The sequence below is a fragment of the Heteronotia binoei genome, chromosome 2 (assembly GCF_032191835.1).
Source record: "Heteronotia binoei isolate CCM8104 ecotype False Entrance Well chromosome 2, APGP_CSIRO_Hbin_v1, whole genome shotgun sequence".
Classification (NCBI taxonomy): domain Eukaryota; kingdom Metazoa; phylum Chordata; class Lepidosauria; order Squamata; family Gekkonidae; genus Heteronotia; species Heteronotia binoei.
In genome coordinates this window covers 87,585,790-87,602,024 of record NC_083224.1, presented here as the reverse complement: position 1 = coordinate 87,602,024, position 16,235 = coordinate 87,585,790, and the positions used below count along the sequence as shown (strand labels likewise).

The 16,235-nt window shown below is 49.6% G+C and overlaps 1 protein-coding gene across 2 annotated transcripts in view; it reads right to left on the bottom strand.

Annotated features, from left to right (window-relative positions):
* Window positions 1–14,902: 14,902 nt before the first annotated feature.
* PI16 (peptidase inhibitor 16) overlaps window positions 14,903–16,235 on the bottom strand; it is a 35,631-nt gene continuing 34,298 nt past the window's right edge. The window contains exon 6 of one of the 2 annotated variants that reach the window (XM_060231521.1): window positions 14,903–15,109. The gene's annotated coding sequence lies outside the window, so the exon portion shown is untranslated. The remainder of the gene's footprint in view (window positions 15,110–16,235) is intronic. The other variant, XM_060231522.1, reaches the window with a different exon arrangement.

Sequence of the window (16,235 nt, the reverse complement as noted above, 5' to 3'; positions counted from 1 at the left end):
ACTGCTATGTTATATATTACATTTAACTACAGTCCCTGAGATGAATTCAGTCCTTGATTAATAATGAGCCACATAATTAGTTTACAATCTAGGATCTAAGAAAACAAAAAAGCCAATGCAGCTATAAAAATGGACAAAGCATGCATGGCTGAGTGATTCTTTTTGTACATGTCCAGTTATAACTCAGCCCACATGAGCTTTACAGTGGTGCTGTCCCAGTTCACTGGACCCATTTTCACACTTCAGTTGTATGGATTCAAAAACTGCTGAAGACAACCAAATGTGAGCATTACTTTTGATTTGATGCCTAAGACGAAACACATTTTCTGATTGATTAATGTGGTTAATGTCTCTGGAGGATTTGTCAGAAAACACACTGGCTTTCTGTTCAATGCTCTTTAGAAATATTTGTTTTTGGGTTTGTTTGTTTTTTAAGCATGTCTTCATCAGTGCCATCTGCTGGCTAGAAGTTAGTACAGCTGGTGACAATCTGTGACCTCAAAAAACCCTGCTTCCATTGTCATTACATATTGTCATTTGGATATGAGTGAAAAAAGCATTCTATTTTAATGTAGAATTGACCAAATATTACACTTAGGAAATGCATACTGTCACATTCTTGCTGAAATACAAGTAAACCTTACTGGAGGGAAATACATTAGTTACATTAATTTACAAAGCAAAATAATCCAATGATGTTGTTAGAGTGTACCCACACTTCGGTTTCTTTACTAGTTGAATGTTACAATTACCAGTTGAGGATGCCCCAATTAGTATCATTTTTGCCCTTCTGTAGTAGGAATTGATCCTCATTTAAGGGTCATTCTTCTCTGCCGGCAAAGCAGTGTGAGGTTAAATTGTTCTTGTCTAGGGTTGCCATCCCTCCACTGGAGGTGAGGAATCTCCGCCCCCAGGCTCCACTCCTCACCATTGATCAGCTGGCCATCTAGGGGGACTTATCAGAAGCAGGAGGGGGCCCCCAGGCTACATTGCTGGCAATGACAATGTTACTTCTGGGGGGAGGGGGGACTCCCTCTTGGGTATCCTGCCCCCCCACGGAAAGTGTACGCGCAATACATAGCCTCTCCTTCCCGGTGTAGTGAACGCCGCGTGGTCACTGTCCGGCTATGCCTGGCAGATGGTCACTGCAATGGCCTCTCCTGCATTACTGCATCCGTGGCAACACCTTCTCGCTGGTCCCCCCCGTTTCTCACAGAGTTTGCCACGTCATGGTGCGACCAAATGTCCGGCGGTATAACCGGATGGGCAGGCTGGGCTCACCAACCTCGTCAGCCAAGAGAAGGAAAACTCTAACATCAAACCCGGGCAGATAGAGCTCGTTAATGTAACACCTACCACCTGGAGGACTCGCTGCCGGCGTCCCGGCTTACTGGGCCATGGCAGATGACCCCAAGGTGAAAGGGTGGAGCCAGTACTGCGCACACTGTGCCTCACCTAAAAATTCCTCTGCGCAGGCCTGAAGGGCATATCCACATCCACAACCCACAACACACCAAGTCCTGCAGCGATGGGCAAGGGGCGAAATGGCAGGTGGAAGATGCCACTGGAAGCCGCAGTTCCGATCCTGCATGTAGGCGGTTCAGGGTATTGGTTGCCTGATGCTGACCCGGAGACGAAAGCATCTTTCGGCAGCACCCTGAATGACCAAGCAGCCTTATCTAGGGACAGCACTGCTTGCTCCACACGGAGAGGGGCCTAGAAAAGGTGGCCTAAACAAAGCTCGTCTCCCCCACCCCAGTTGGCTAGCCGCGGTCAACGGGCATCCTTACTTGCGGTCAAAAAATAACAACAAAGAAAAGGCATGCACCTGCCTCACAAAGTGTGCAAAGACTTAAGCTTGCGTGTTGGAACATCAGAACCATGCTTGACGCAGTAGACAGTGGTCGCCCTGAACGACGCTCTGCTCTAGTTGCCCACGAACTTCTCAGGTTAAATATTGACATAGCAGCTCTCAGTGAGGTCCGTTTCCCTGAGGAAGGTAGTCTTCAAGAACATGGTGCTGGCTATACCCTCTACTGGTCGGGTAAGTCAAAGGCTGAGAGCCGCCTTTCTGGCGTTGGCTTCATGGTCAGGAACTCCATTGCCTCCAAACTCAAAAACCTGCCAACAGGTCACTCAGATCGCATCATGTCCATGCGCCTCCCACTTCAAAACAAGCAGCATGCAACACTCTTCAGTGTGTATGCCCCAACTCTTCAAGCAGATCCTGCAGAAAAGAACAAGTTCTATGCCTATCTACGCAACCTCGTACGGAAGACCCCTACAGAGGACAAGGTGATCATCCTTGGCGACTTCAATGCCAGAGTAGGTAAAGACTCGGAAGCCTGGAAAGGAGTACTTGGCAAACACGGCATTGGCAACTGCAATGATAACGGGCGCCTCCTACTAGAATTCTGCACGGAGCACCAGCTTACCATCACCAACACTATCTTTCAGCAGAAGAACAGCCTGAAGTAGGGTGGCCAGACCGTCCCGGGAGCCCGGGAATGTCCCGGTTCTGGCCACCCAATCCCGCCTCCCGGGCTGCCTATACCGGGACCATTAAAGGTCCCGGTTTAGCCAGCCCCGGAGGCAGTGGGCCGCGGGCGCCGGCGGGGAAGGCGGGGAGTGAGGGAGGGAGCGTCCCTGCGCCTGCGCAGGGCCGCTCCCTCCCTCACTCGCCGCCTTCCCCGCCCGCGCGCGGGGCCCGGAGGCGGTGGTGGAGGCCTCTCCGTGGCCTCCGCTGGTCGCTGGAAGCCCTCCAGAGACTCTGGAGGGCCTCCAGCGACCAGCGGAGGCCGTGGAGAGGCCGCGGAGCACCCGGCGCTGGTCCCGGAAGGCCTTCCAGAGCCTCTGGAAGGCCTTCCGGGACCAGCGCCGACCAGCGAAGGCGTCCCCGCGGCCTCCGCTGGTCCCTGGAGGCCCTCCAGAGTCTCTGGAGGGCCTCCAGGGACCAGCGGAGGCCGCGGGGACGCCGCGGAGCACCCGGCGCTGGTCCCGGAAGGCCTTCCAGAGCCTCTGGAAGGCCTTCCGGGACCAGCGCCGACCAGCGAAGGCGTCCCCGCGGCCTCCGCTGGTCCCTGGAGGCCCTCCAGAGTCTCTGGAGGGCCTCCAGGGACCAGCGGAGGCCGCGGGGGACGCCGCGGAGCACCCGGCGCTGGTCCCGGAAGGCCTTCCAGAGCCTCTGGAAGGCCTTCCGGGACCAGCGCTGACCAGCGAAGGCCTCCCCGCGGCCTCCGCTGGTCCCTGGAGGCCCTCCAGAGTCTCTGGAGGGCCTCCAGGGACCAGCGGAGGCCGCGGAGCACCCGGCGCTGGTCCCGGAAGGCCTTCCAGAGCCTCTGGAAGGCCTTCCGGGACCAGCGCCGACCAGCGAAGGCCTCCCCGCGGCCTCCGCTGGTCCCTGGAGGCCCTCCAGAGTCTCTGGAGGGTCTCCAGGGACCAGCGGAGGCCGCGGAGAGGCCGCAGAGCAGCCGGCGCTGGTCCCTGGAGGCCTCCAGAGGCCAGCGCCGGCAGCTCCCTCTCTCCCTCGCCGTGAGGCCGCCGCCGCAGGACTCGCCGCCGCCGCCGCTGGACTCTACGCCGCCCTGGAAACAGGTAAGGGGGCCGAAAGCGGGGGGGGGGCGGCTTTCCTTTCTTCCCTCCCTCCTCCCTCCCTCCCTTCCTTCCTTCCTTCCTTCCCTCACTCCCTTCCCTTCCTCCCTTCCCTCCCTCCTCCCTCCCTTCCTTTCTTCCTTCCTTCCCTCCCTTCCTTCCCTCACTCCCTTCCCTTCCTTCCTTCCCTCCCTCCTCCCTTCCTTCCTTTCTTTCTTCCTTCCTTCCCTCCCTCCCTCCCCCCTTCCTTCCTTCCTTCCTTCCTTCCTTCCTTCCTTCCTTCCTTCCTTCCTTCCTTCCTTCCTTCCTTCCTTCCTTCCTCCCTTCCCTTCCCTTCCCTTCCCTTCCCTTCCCTCCCTCCTCCCTTCCTTCCCTCCTTATGTTCTTATGTGACACAGAGTGTTGGACTGGAGGGGCCACTGGCCTGATCTAACAGGGCTTCTCTTATGTTCTTATGTGACACAGAGTGTTGGACTGGAGGGGCCACTGGCCTGATCTAACAGGGCTTCTCTTATGTTCTTATGTGACACAGAGTGTTGGACTGGAGGGGCCACTGGCCTGATCTAACAGGGCTTCTCTTATGTTCTTATGTGACACAGAGTGTTGGACTGGAGGGGCCACTGGCCTGATCTAACAGGGCTTCTCTTATGTTCTTATGTGACCAGAGTGGTGGAGTGGATGAGCCATTGGTCTGATGCAACAGGGCTTCTCTTATATTTTTATGTGGCACAGAGTGTTGGACTGGAGGGGCCATTGGTCTGATGCAACAGGGCTTCTCTTATATTTTTATGTGGCACAGAGTGTTGGACTGGAGGGGCCACTGGCCTGATGCAACAGGGCTTCTCTTATATTCTTATGTTACACAGAGTGTTGGACTGGAGGGGCCACTGGCCTGATGCAACAGGGCTTCTCTTATGTTCTTATGTGACGCAGAGTGTTGGACTGGATGGGCCACTGGCCTGATCCAACAGGGCTTCTCTTATGTTCTTATGTGACAATACTGACTTTGGTGGACCCAAGCACTGATTCAGTGTAAGGGAGCTTTGTGTTTGTGACTGGAGTAGATAATACTGACTTTGGTGGACCCAAGCACTGATTCAGTGTAAGGGAGCTTTGTGTTTGTGTCTTCTGGTGCAATTTTGTTCTCAGATCCTGTATTTACTTCATCAGTATATGGGATAAGGCACTTTCTCAACTGTGCTGCATAATGCAGCCTATTTATTTTGTCCTGTTGGCTCTGTTGGCTCTGTCTGCGCCACCTTCATCACTTTCGGGGTGTGGATCCCCCAGTGGGGTGGTCTCGTGACTCCCTCCGCCGGCTGTTTCTGATAGCCCTGCGCCCCCTCTTTCATTTGATATGTGTCCCGTGCGGGTGCCACCCTCCCGCCGGGAGATGCCGCAAAATGAGCCCCCTTGAGGCTTATGGCGGCAGGGCTCGGGGGAAGCGAGCTAGACTGCTGTTCTTTTGAGGGGTTATAGAGTGTTTCGAGCCCGTCCCTGTGGCATCGGTCCCATCGTTGTGGGGCCCAGGGAGCCGGCGCAGCGGCACGCTGAAGCAGCCTGTCGGTCACTTCCGGGTTCCTGTCCTGCATCTCGACCTGTGTTATTAGTGACAGGCTGCTTCGGCATGCCGCTGCGCCGGCCCCCTGGGCCCCACAACGATGGGACCGATGCCACAGGGACGGGCTCGAAACACTCTATAACCCCTCAAAAGAACAGCAGTCTAGCTCGCTTCCCCCGAGCCCTGCCGCCATAAGCCTCAAGGGGGCTCATTTTGCGGCATCTCCCGGCGGGAGGGTGGCACCCGCACGGGACACATATCAAATGAAAGAGGGGGCGCAGGGCTATCAGAAACAGCCGGCGGAGGGAGTCGGGAGAGCACCCCACTGGGGGATCCACACCCCGAAAGTGATGAAGGTGGCGTAGATAGAGCCAACAGAGCAAACAGGACAAAATAAATAGGCTGCATTATGCAGCACAGTTGAGAAAGTGCCTTATCCCATATACTGATGAAGTATATACAGGATTTCAGAACAAAATTGTTTCCGGCGGTGATATTTGGGGGATTTTTGGGGATGTCACAGGAAGTGCTGTGAAGTCACTTCCTGTTTCCGGCAGTGGCATTTGGGGGAAATGATGTCATTTGGGGGAAATGATGTCACAGGAAGTGATGTCACTTCCCATTTCCGGCAGGTGACGCGGGGAAATGATGTCACAGGAAGTAATGTCACTTCCTGTTTCCTGTGGTGGCATGCCGTCGCCGGAAGTGACGTCACTTCCTGTTTCCGGCGGCGCGCGCGCACGCCCCTACCTCTCCCCCCCCAACGTGTCCCTGGCTGGCCTTCAGACATTATGGTCACCCTAGCCTGAAGACAACCTGGATGCACCCACGGTCCAAGCACTGGCATCTTATCGACTACATTCTGGTGCGCCAGAGAGACCTTCGAGATGTCTTACACACCCGAGTAATGCCCAGTGCGGAATGTCATACGGATCATCGTCTTGTACGCTGCAATCTCCGTCTTCACTTTAAACCCACACCCAGGAGAGGAGGTATCCCTCGGAGGAAGCTTCAGGTTGGCAGCCTTCAGTCAGCCAAAGTTAAAGCTGCCTTCCAGGCAAAACTCCAGTCAAGAATTGAGGACCCCAGTTGCCCCATAGACCCTTCTCCAGAAGCACTCTGGGAACACCTAAAAACTACCATCCTGTTGACCTCTGAAGAAGTCTTCGGGTTCTCCACAAGGAAAAACAAGGACTGGTTTGACGAGAACAATCAAGAGATCCAAGAATTACTAGCGAAAAAGAGATCTGCCTACCAAGCACATCTTGCTCAGCCCTCCTGTCCCGGGAAAAAAGCAATCTTTCGCGCTGCATGTAGCAACCTCCAGCGCAAGCTTCGAGACATTCAGAACGAGTGGTGGACCAAGCTTGCAGAGAGAACCCAGCTGTGTGCAGACACTGGTGATTTAAGAGGGTTCTACGAAGCCCTGAAGGCAGTATATGGCCCATCATATCAGGCTCAGAGTCCCTTGCGTAGTGCAGACGGCCAAGTGCTCCTCACAGACAAGGCATCCATACTGAACCGGTGGTCGGAGTATTTTCAGGCTCTCTTCAGTGCCCACCACGTAGTTCAAGATTCAGCAATCCACCTCACCCCACTTCAACCAGTGAAAACAGAGTTGGATGAGATCCCCACCCTAGAAGAGACTGTTAAAGCCATCAAGCAACTGAAAAGTGGCAAGGCAGCGGGAGTTGATGGAATCCCACCAGAGATCTGGAAGCATGGGGGCACAGTACTACATAGCACACTTCACAAAGTACTTGTCACCTGCTGGGAACAAGGCAAACTACCACAGGACTTTCGCGATGCAATCATCATCACTCTATACAAGAACAAAGGAGAAAAGTCAGACTGCTCCAACTACCGGGGGATAACCCTGCTCTCCATCGCAGGCAAAATCCTTGCCAGAATACTTCTGAACAGACTGGTGCCCACCATTGCAGAAGAACTCCTCCCAGAGAGTCAGTGCGGCTTCAGAGCTAACAGGAGCACCACCGACATGGTATTTGTTCTCAGGCAGCTCCAAGAGAAATGCAGGGAACAGAACAAGGGTCTATATGTGACTTTTGTCGACCTTACCAAAGCTTTCGATACCGTTAGCAGGAAAGGCCTGTGGCAAATCTTGGAACGTTTAGGATGTCCTCCGAGATTCCTCAGCATGATCATCCAGCTACATGAAGACCAGCGAGGCCAAGTCAGACACTGCAACGACCTCTCGGAGCCCTTCCCAATAGGCACAGGTGTAAAGCAAGGCTGCGTTCTCGCGCCAACTCTCTTTACGATCTTCTTTAGCATGATGCTTCAAAGAGCCGCAGTAGATCTAGATGATGACGATGGTGTCTACATCCGCTATCGCACTGATGGCAGCCTGTTCAACCTGAGCCGACGAAAGGCCCACTCCAAGACAATGGAAAAACTCATCGGAGAGCTACTGTTTGCTGATGATGCTGCACTCGTCTCCCACTCGGTATCAGCTCTGCAGCATATGACGTCCTGCTTTGCAGAGGCTGCCAAGCTATTCGGCCTAGAAGTTAGTCTGAAGAAGACAGAAGTTCTCCACCAGCCTGCACCCCAGGAAGATTATCACCCTCCCTGCATCACTGTGGGTGAATCAGTACTGAAGACAGTCCAGCAGTTCAGCTACCTGGGGTGCATCATCTCCTCAGATGCCAAGATTGACAAGGAGATCGACAACAGGCTGGCAAAGGCAAACCGTGCATTTGGCCGACTGCACAAAAGAGTATGGAGCAACAAGCATCTGAAAAAAGGCACAAAGATCAATGTTTACAAAGCGGTTGTGTTGACAACCCTCATCTACGGCTCCGAATCGTGGGTTTTATACCGTCATCACCTGCGACTCCTTGAGCGCTTTCATCAGCGCTGCCTTCGCACCATCCTCAACATCCACTGGAGTGACTTTGTGACCAACACTGAAGTCCTCAAGAGGGCGGAGGTTACAAGCATCGAAGCACTGCTGTTGAAGATGCAGCTGCGCTGGGCAGGGCATATTTCTAGGATGGAAAACCACCGCCTTCCCAAGATTGCTCTGTATGGCGAACTTTCCATCGGCCATCAAAATAGAGGGGCACCAAAGAAGAGGTACAAGGACTCCTTGAAGAAATCCCTTGGCACCTGTCGCATCAACCATCACCAGTGGTCTGACCTAGCCTCAGATCGCAAAGCATGGAGGCACACCATCCACCAGGCTGTCTCTTCCTTTGAGAACGTACGCATAGCTGGTCTTGAGGACAAAAGGAGATTGAGGAAGAATCGCACTGCTACAGCACCAACCCCAAATCAGACTTTTCCCTGCAGCCACTGTGGCCGGATCTGCCTGTCCTGCATTGGTCTTGTCAGCCACCAGCGAGCCTGCAGCAGACGTGGACTACTGCACCCTTCTTAAATCTTCGTTCGCGAAGTCAAGCCGAGAGAGAGAGAGAGAGAGATGCCAGAAGTCACATCATCACATCAGTGACACCGAGGCAATGATCTGGTACAAGAACTCTATGGTAGAAACCATTTTATCATAGAGTTTCTACCCAAATAGCAGAGCATTGCCAGGAAATTCCAACATGATAATGTCACTTCTGGTGCATGTCAGAAATAAAGTCATATCACCAGCAGCATAGCCTGTGTCTCCCTTCTGCTCCTAGTAAATCCCCCCCCCCATCCCCACCAACTCTAGTTCCTGTGTTTCAGTCACATAACGAATGGATGGAGAGTCATTATCTTGTCATTTTAAGTACAGAACTAGATGTGCAAACTAGGACCATGCAACAAATGCTACTCTTAATATAGGGATGTTATTTAAAGAAACTGGTGTTGACTAGACCTTTAAAACAGTACCAGTGCATGCTCAGAATGGCCTTATGAGCATCCTAGGCTCAGACACAAGCAGCAGCCCACATTCACCAGTCTCCTCCCATGCCCCCAGACAGACTCTAAGTTAAGTGGTTTCAAAAGATCCTGCCAACAGCAGGGAGCAGGCAAGAGGTGAGCTTATACCTTTGCTGTCATTGGCTGGGTCTGAGCATTGGAAATGTTCCTGGTAAGTGACAGGGCTAATCTGTTCCTGCAAAGAGGAACAGGCTGCAACATCCATTGACATCTGACCTGATAATAAGTGCTAATAAACACCCGTGAGCCTCCATCCACATATTATAAAGTCCTTGTGTTTGCTGGAGGACAACAAAAAGTATTTTGCCTCTCATAACACAATGGGACTTCTATGCCTCCCAGATGCTCACTGGCCCTTTTCTGTTTGTAACCAAATGTCTCCAGCATTAGGTTGGAGTACATGGCTGTCTCTTTCTCCAAGGTTCCTTTAGTAAAGCTTGCTCTGGGGAAAGAACTGCAGAAAATAGCAAAGTGGGGGCACAGCACCCACTCCTGCCAGTAAGCTCTTCCGAGTTGCCTTCAGTGAGGTCTGACCTTTCCTCTCTGGTTTTCCCAGGGTGCATCTTTTAAAGGACTGCCTGGGAGTGGGACATAAGAACATAAGAGAAGCCATGTTAGATCAGGCCAATGGCCCATCCAGTCCAACATTCTGTGTCACACAGTGGCCAAATACACACACACACACACACACACACACACACACACTGTGGCTAATAGCCACTGATGGACCTCTGCTCCATATTTTTATCTAACCTCCTCTTGAAGGTGGCTATGCTTGTGGCCGCCACCACCTCCTGTGGCAGTGAATTCCACATGTTAATCACCCTTTGGGTGAAGAAGTACTTCCTTTTATCCGTTTTAACCTTCCTGCTCAGCAATTTCATCGAATGCCCACGAGTATAGGGACAACTCTGGCCTCTACCACTCTCTCTATCCTGGGGGATGGACCTATAGGAGTGATGGGTCTTAGGTCCAATGGCAGCAGCTTGCCTATGATCCCATTTCCCCAGCTCTTTCCACATGGGAAGTCTTACAAGGCTTCTTCTCTGACCCCTTCTGGCCCAAGGCAGTCATTGCAGCCTGTTTTCTGCCTCTCTCTTCCAAAGAAGTCTTCCAGGTTTCTACAAGGGATAAGGAAACGGCTATTGCCTGTGGTGGGTTCTGCTGCTTCTCTTCCTTCAGGCCTCTGCTGCTGGCCCCTGGGGGTTGCGTGTTGGTCAGCCTATGTCCTGCCCAGGGTTTCTGGGCATCATGGTGGGCTGGAATCTGCTCCTGCAGCATCACATTGGGCTTCTGTGGCCCTCCATAGATGGTTTCCTTGGCAGGATCTGGAGGCCTTGGTCTCTTGGAGTTAAGTACAGGGGCAGGTGGTCTGACCCCAGACACCAAAGCAGGCAGGGAGAAGCAGCTTTAGCAGCTACCTACCCAGGATGATTTGGCATCTTCAAAGAACCCTGTGGTTTGGCGTCATTCTAAAAATCATATAATTTACATAGCTACATCTAAGTTTCGCAACTGAGCCAACAGCAGCTTCGTTTGACAGTTTGTAGATCCAAAAACAGCATGGATGGAAGAGGATAAAACTGCTTTTCTGTGCCTGTTTTTGTCACAAACAGAAAAGAGACAGTGTGCATCTGGGAGACACAAAACTCCTATCACATGTGTAATGCAAAGTACCTGTGTTGTTCTACAACAAACATAAGTACTCTGTAACACATGGCTGGAGTTTGAGTGAGACAGGTTGTCTCCTCCCTTGCCCAATTGCTGCCCAGTAGTTGGAAACTAGGTGGTAGAAGAGCCTTTCAAAGATCAGTACAGATAACTGTTGTTTCCTGGGATGGGATATGAAGCCTACTTAGTGGTCGTTTTCGCACTCACCTCCAGCCGGCGCGACCCCCCTCTTCACCGCGCAGGATCTGCGCGGATTTCGCACTAAATGCCGCGGAGCAGCCTTTTGCGCCGGAAACTCCTGTTGCAAAAGCCGCGCAAACGCCAAACTGCTTTTTGGCGATTTACGTTTGAGCGGCTTTTGCGCCGGGAGTTTCCGGCGCAAAAGGCTGCTCCGCGGCATTTAGTGCAAAATCCGCGCAGATCCTGCGCGGTGAAGAGGGGGGTCGCGCCGGCTGGAGGTGAGTGCGAAAACGACCAGTGTGTTCAACAAAGGAATTTGGTGCCATGCTTCCTGATTGACGCTGGTGGCTGACAACAGCTCCCCTACTTCTCTTTCTGTTCCCAGGACTTAACATAACCATCAGGTTTTGATGAGTGAGAATCCTTTACATACTCTAAGTTTGCCCTTTCTCTTCCTTCAGAACTGAAACAGAGCCTGTGCTCAAATAAATAAACGAAAAATAAGTATTTTCTTTTCTAGAGCAATTCCTTTATTTGGATATTCTGTGCATGTAAAGGTCTATATAACTTAATTTTCAATAGTTTTAGTTAATGTGATATCTTTATACTATTTGCCTGGATCCTTTGGACAACCAAGTGACCTTTCCTGCACAGATTTTCAGAACACCAGCAAGCAAGTTTGGCACAAAGCATGGGAATTGCTCTGAGAGAATTGCTGTGGGTCTGTGAGAGGATTAGGGATTTCCAATACAGAATTCTTAGGACCCTCTCCAAACAAGAGTTCCCCTTTTTCTTTGCATGGGAGACATGTCGAATAAAATGGTAAAAATGAAAATCAATATAATGTTGGTATGCCCTCAGTGTAATAACCATTGTAATACTATCCCTCTCATTCACAGTACCCACATCTTTGGGCATTGTCCATTGGCAGTGGGGGCGGCTCAAAATATTTGCTGCCCGTTCAGGCACCACAGACTATCATGGGCCCCAGCAGTGCTGGCTGTGCTGGGAGAGCACTTCTTAGACCTGGACAGGCAGCACAGTCTAGGAGGCAATGGCAAGCATAGGCTATGTTCATCACCTCCTCTCATGCCTAGGGTTGCCAGTTCTACATAGGAAAATACCTGAAGATTTGGGGGGGGGGGGGGGGTAGAGATTCAGTGGCTGGTGTTTGGGGAGGCGAAGAACCTCAGCAGGATACAGTGCCATTGAGTCCATCCTCCAAAGTAGCCATTCCCCCAAGGGAACTTATATCTGTTGTCTGGAGGTCAATTGTAATAGTGGGAGATCTCCTGGCTCTACCTTGAGGTTGGCAACCCTACTTGTGCCACCAGTGACTAGGAGAAAGAAAAGCTTCAGAGGTTTTGCCAGTCCATCTGGAGTTCATTTTGGGCCCATGGGAATTTATGGTGGTGGCAGCAGGGGTCTGCAATGCAAAGACAGGCAGAAGCCACACCCATCACCTCCTCCTGTGCTGCTGGTGGCAGGGACCTAGCCAAGTACTAGTGGGATTTCATTGTTTCATCAGATTCTGGTGCATGGATCACTTGGGTTGTGAACTGTGTTTGACAATTTCCTTTGTTCCTGCTGTGCAGTCTGTGAACAAAACTAAGCAATAGATGTGGGATTAACCTTATGCTTAAATGTGCAAGTATCATGTCATAGGAAGGGCAAACTCCTAATTAAACTTTCTGGTTATATAGCTGCCATCACCTTCATTTGGCCCAGGCTAGTTCATTCTCATCAGATCTTGGATGCTAAACAGGGTCAAGCCTGCTTCGTACTTGGATGGGAGACCACCAAGGAAATCCAGGGTTGCTATGCAGAGGCAGGCAATGGCAAAACCACCTCTGATGTTTCTTGCCTTTTAAACCCTAGGGGGTCACCATACGCCAGCTGCAAATTGATGACATCCACCAAGGGCAAATTGTAGGAAGGGACCAACATGGGATAAAATCTCAAGCATGTATAAACTACAGCTTCCAGGTATCCCTGAAGTAGAATGTTGGAGGATATTTGCGATTGGTTGTTGAAGTGAACTGAGAACAAATCCTCTCCATTTGCATCCTTCCTTTCAAAACCTCCATAGTGATAAGCCTCCAGGGATCTATCAGTCATCTGATAAAGAGGACATTTTTCAGACCAATAGCTTTTGGAATGACTTTTATTATGAAAGAGACTTTTCCAGGTGCATTGAAATAAACATGCATTATATGCAAATTAATTATGGTGTTAGAAATGCCATCCCTTCTCCACAGTTCTGTTAGCAAAGTGCATCACATTTGCTGATGTTCCTTTTAAGTGGCACCTTCAACTGGATCTTAGCTGGGCCAGCTGAGGTTTGTCATGAAATTAGCACACCCTTTCTGGAATATTCATGCATCAATCAATGACAGAGAGAGGAAAGAAATCTGGGCATGATGTGCAAAGAGCCTACTTGTCCAGCAATTTGGTCTTTATTTATGATTTATTTAAGACCACTTCATGCCTTTTTCTGAGCCATCCAAGATGCAGTCTGTTAATGTGTGATTAGCTTCTGGCTTTAAATATATCCCTGAACTGAAGATTTCATATAAAAATGTTGCAAGTCATGCTTCCAAGTATTTGGGAAACCAACTAAGCCTTTCTTCTGCCAGGTGGGATAAGATGTATGTACAACAGGCAGAATAAATCTGCTGATCCAGACTCAGCTCTCTAGACCAATAGGGAAGACTGGGTATCATAATGAGCCCCTTATACCTCCATACCAGGATTCATACCTCCCTGGGTTTTCTAAGCAAGGGTCTGGGAGGACTGGGTTTGATTCCCCACTCTATCTGCACCTGCTGGTATGGCCTTGGGTCAATCATAAAGCTCTCAGAGCTGTTCTGCTCAAAAGCAGTTCTCTCAGAGCTCTCTCAGCCCAATCTACCTCACAGGGTGTCTGTTGCAGGGAAGTGAAGATTGTAAACGGCTCTGAGACTCCAAGTGAAGGGTGGGGTGGGTACAAATCCAGTCTCTTCTTCACTAACCTGCACCCTGTGGTGCAGAGTGGTAAGCTGCAGCACTGCAGTCCAAGCTCTGCTCACGACCTGAGTTCAGTCCTGATGGAAGCTGGGTTCAGGTAGCCAGCTCAAGGTTTACCTTTACCCTACATGTCATTTTAGCTATTAAAGAATGCTAATCTTTTTACAATTTTTATTTACTTTATTTGTGCCCTGTCTTTCTCCCCAATGGGGACCAAAGCAATTTACATCACTCTAAACTCATCTAATTTATTCTCACAATCCTGTGAGGTAGGTCAGGCTGAGAGTATGTGGCTGACCCAAGGTCACTCAATGCACTTTCATGGGAGAGTGAAGATTTGAACCTTGGTCTCCCAGACCCTAATCCAGCACCCTGACCACTTTCCTACACTGGCGCTGCGGTGCAGATGAAAGTCAGAAGGTAACAAGGCTTGCCAAGAGAATACAACTGATACTACAATGTCATAAGCTACAAGTTGCACACACTTAAGACTATGGAATATGGTTCCAACTCTAAACCAAGTAACTTGAAAATAAGTTTTACTGAAATTGGTGGAACATCCCAGTAAACATTGGTAGGATTCTGGTATGGTCAAATAGTTTCAGGCTGAAGTTAGAAAAGCAGTCAGCCTATTCTCACACATGGCTTACACATGAGTTAATTAGTCTCCAAACAGTAAAGTGATCAGAACTGATCTGCAACAGTTTTACCCATTTAACTCCTATTTGATAAAATCATCAAATAACAATGATGTAGTGAATCAGGCTCACAGAACTGTATGTATTTTACCTTCTTAATTTGCACATCAAAGGAGAAATGTATTACCCTTTCACTTTTGGAACTGGATGCCAAGACTAAAGAGTAAGTTGCCTTATCAGAATGGATTTGCCACACAGTTTCCTAATGGAATAAGAATTATCACGGATGGCCATGGTAAGAAATGAGAGAAACCGACAGGAGACTTCTCACCCTCATTTCTCTTTTGGTGTCCAGGATGAAGAAACAAAAAATCAGTTTCACAGGAGTATGAAAAACAGTGAAGATGACTGTGAAGCAGCCTTCAGAGAAGACTTAACAGAATTAGTGAAACCAGTAATGAAAGAAGGAAGAAAGGCAAGAAACTGCTGCTGTGTGAATTTGTGGGCTGCTCAGAGTTTTTCCTGGTTGAGTCCATCAGTAGATCTTCAGTATCTGAGGCACCTGCTTGTGTTTTGAGGGGGGGGGGGAGATAAATGGGGCATCAGAGACTTTTTGCCTGATTCCATGCAGACCCCCTGCAGCATGCTTCAACAGCATCAAGTAGGGATGTACCATACAAGAGATCTGCACAAAGCTAGAGACATAGCTCAACTGCCCATTGTCTACAGGGAGTGGAAATCTACTAGTCTAATCTATGCCCATTTCACAAGCAAGTCTATGCAAACAAGTCCTCATGAAGTGCAAAGGCAGTGGCAGGGGACAAAGGCCAAAGCTTTAGATGCTTGTATGTGAGCCTTTGTGTCAGGAGGACAGTTGCCCCAGGATTCATCAATACTTACATTGATCATTAGTTCTGTGTTTCAGTGTATGAAATAATCAGATCTTTTCCCCCTTTCAATTCAGTGACATGAGTAAATGAAAATGTAACAGCTGAACTAAAGATAATTTCACAATTGGTCCATTGACTATAATAGAACAATATGCTCTTATTGTTCTGTTGGCTTGCAATATAATAATACTGCCCATGAATATTTTTATTTTTCCACCAAGCAGATTGACTGGCTGGAGGGTGAAGTAACAGAACCAACATCCCAGCCAATATCTGCAAGAAATACTCACTGTTTCCACTTAGGATCCTGAGAGGCAGCATTACCAACATTTGTTTTCAGAATCCAACTAACAATGAGATCCAAATCCCACTAAACCAGTGGAAATATCCTGTTTGCTGAGAAGTGCTATACTTTGCAAATTAATCATAGATAGATGATAGAACAGTCTGTTTTTTAAGAGATAAAACTTCAGCATGCTGCTGTATTGAACACTGGGTTAGCATACATGGCTTTTGAAATGGTTCTGTGCATACCTATTATTCTGACAACTGCAACAGATTGATCATTCAGCTACTCAAATGAACATTAAGCTCCTATGTCCTTTTGAGTCTTGAAAAGGGACTACTTGTATGGCATAAAAAGGGAAATGGGCCAGCCAGTCCTCAATAATGTTGCTTTTTCAAAATACTGTTGCAATGTTGAGTTCTGAAGGCTTATCCACTATAATTTAGAATTGAAGACATACAAATATAGAAGCACCATACACAGAAATACGCTTCACATTCATGCACAAATACCTG